This window comes from Odontomachus brunneus, unplaced genomic scaffold, assembly GCF_010583005.1.
Source record: "Odontomachus brunneus isolate Ranch 3 - 2012 unplaced genomic scaffold, Obru_v1 Obru_scaffold_145, whole genome shotgun sequence".
Classification (NCBI taxonomy): domain Eukaryota; kingdom Metazoa; phylum Arthropoda; class Insecta; order Hymenoptera; family Formicidae; genus Odontomachus; species Odontomachus brunneus.
The window spans coordinates 344,715-347,559 of NW_022639595.1; the positions used below are offsets into that span (position 1 = coordinate 344,715).

At 25.8% G+C, this 2,845-nt stretch overlaps 1 protein-coding gene across 2 annotated transcripts in view; it reads right to left on the minus strand.

The window, feature by feature from the left end:
• LOC116850432 (phosphoglucomutase) overlaps positions 1-2,845 on the minus strand; it is a 138,228-nt gene that overhangs the window by 69,810 nt on the left and 65,573 nt on the right. The window contains exons 2-3 of one of the 2 annotated variants that reach the window (XM_032828719.1): positions 1,987-2,170; positions 547-650 (exon numbers count right to left, since the gene is read on the minus strand). The exons of the other annotated variant lie outside the window; for it this stretch is intronic. The gene's annotated coding sequence lies outside the window, so the exon portion shown is untranslated. The remainder of the gene's footprint in view (positions 1-546; positions 651-1,986; positions 2,171-2,845) is intronic. 2 annotated transcript variants of the gene reach the window in all.

Consider the following 2,845-nt stretch of genomic DNA (forward strand, 5'->3'; position numbering starts at 1 on the left):
TGTTTAGGAAAATAATTGTGTATGCTGACTGAATGTTATCGAGAAATGTCGAAATTAATCACAAACTACCTGTTTCGTTAGTAATGACTACTAGAACTGTTTGCATTGCCATCTAACATTTGCGGGCGGAAACTAAGTTAAGGTCCTAATATATACATATATATACATACACACCAAATATAGCACTACAAATTTTTAAATCTATATCCTCAACTTATTTTTATTCATAAAAGTGTCCCTTAAATTGGCTTAGAAACCATCTAATTAACAGAAAAACCACATTTAAAACACTTTTATCGATAAAAGTGAGTCGAGAATATTGATCTAAAGTATTTCTCAAGTCCTTCCTTCTTCAGGTGCAATTCTGTAAGAATTTATAGAACATTTATTATGTAAAATAATTTCTTTCGTTTGAAAAAATAAATATTTATGATTAATTTCTATTATAGCCTGTACGTTTTTTAAAGTTACCAATTGTTTTGTAAATAAATATAATGTGATATGATTAATAAATATATACTTGTTAATATTAACTTCCATACTTACATAAATAAAACCGGAAAATGTACGGAAAATGTAATTAATGTAGAAGAATATTTTGCAAAAGGTGCTTTAATAAAATATTGCATTTGCAATATTGTAAATTTGATCTGTGAAAAAACAAAAATTATTATTGCATATAAGTTGTTTTATTACTAATTTACTTTATGTACATAAATGGTATAATATTCCATATAGTTTTTTTTTTACAATATCAGATTAACGTTAGATAAAGACCGATCTACATTGGTTGTATTGTAACGTCATGACATCGCAAAATCGTAGCATCGTAATGTTCGTGATTAGTACAAAAGTATATACTTTTAATGATGAATATGATTACTTTTTGTGCTATATATTTTTTTAAGTAATACGACTCTAGCTCATCGCTGATTGGTTGATCGTAGCGTTGTAGAATCGTTGAAGTTTGGGTTTGACCAAACTTCTACGACGATCCATCACGACGAATCGCACGACGCTTACGACGCTACGATACGACCAATGTAAATCGGCCTTATAGTAACATGCAATAAATTCAAAAATTTTCTAAATAGTTACATAAATTTATCTAACTACATATAACTACATTAGCACGGACTAGTGTAATTCTTTGTGAAAGACTACATAAAGTATTTATGGAAAATATTACATTAATTATGCAGCATGTAAAATTATAATAACAAAACAAAATTTATTCTTATAAACTCTATATGTAGAAAAAAAATAAACATTATGAAAAATAAATTCTTTTTTAATCTCTGAATAATGTAATAAAAATTATAATAAATGAATTACATCCTTATGATATTGTTTATCATAGAACTTGTTTATCATAGAATGAAAAATTATAAATTTGTAGCTATCTTAACTTAACAAATAAAATAATTATTATTAATCTGGAAAGTATGAAACAAAAAGAGTAAAAAGAATTTACTTTTTTTGGTAATAGTGCAGATATAGCATCTATAATCATTTTTCTTTTAATATTTTTTTCGTATTCTGGGATACTATCAAATTGTATTTTTACGAATTCCATAAACACATTATCTGCCATAGATGATCTTGAAGTTTCCATGTAATTCACAATTCTGTTGCGCATATTCAGGAAAATTTGTTCTAACTCTTTAGTTTCATTTATTTTTCTTTTTTTTTTAGTTTTGGAAAACTTGCTAAAACTTCTTGATTAGAATTATTAGTTTCGATAGTTTGTTTGTTGTTTGTACTCTGATTTTCTTTATTACTTGAAGAACAAACTGATCCATATCTGATACACTGATCCATTATCTGATACACATGTTTTGGATTCTATTAAACTTTTCTTATTTGAAGTTGTATTTGATTGAGATTCTTTTACATTACTATAAGTTCTAAAACAATCATATTAAAGATGTCATGTTATATTTATAATATAAATATCATATAACTTATTTACAACCATTTAATTACCTTCGTCTTTTGATAACCTGATCCAAAAATGTCAACTAAGAATAATATGGGAACTGATGGATATTGGACTTTAAAGCAGCACTTCCACTTTTACACTGATTTTCAATTCTTTTCTTTTCGCGATTGTATTGCTCTCTTAAAGAAATACATTTTCTTTGGCAATAATCTGGTGTATAAAGATTACCTATAAGAATTTAAGAATTTAATGGAAACATATAAAAGATGATTCAGTACAAATTTTTAATACAAAATTATCACAATTTGTTGAAATCATTGTATTAGATATTTCTTTCCAAGCATTTTCTTTCATTGAGGATTTTTAAAATTAGGGTTTTTTGTCATATAAAAACGGTCGTTCTCGATATAATTCGATAAGGAATTCATCGCCACTTTTTCCTTTGCTAATAATATTTTTTGAATCATCAGAAAAATCTGGGATATCTTCAAGCCCAATATTGAGTTTATTTGTAAAACTACTACAATAATTATGATGACATTTTATACAACTTTTTAAATAGTGACCTAAAAAAAGAAGAATGTATGTGAAAACAGCAAATAAAAGAAGATTCTTTAAGCAATTTTATATTAATAACAAAGAAAAATAGTTGACAGTTAACCTAAAACTATCATTGCTTATCATATAATAAAATTTACGAAATTTACAAAAAAGGATAATTATATTACAATACATTGTATATAATTTTATTATTTCACAGGACGACTAAATACGTTTACCCTTTATTTAATTAGGAGAAGGATCAGAATATTCACTTACTTTTGGTTAGATAACACGTTAAAGGGACGTCTACATTGGAAGTAAACAGTAAGAAGTAGGAAGTAAGAATAAGAAATTGACCAA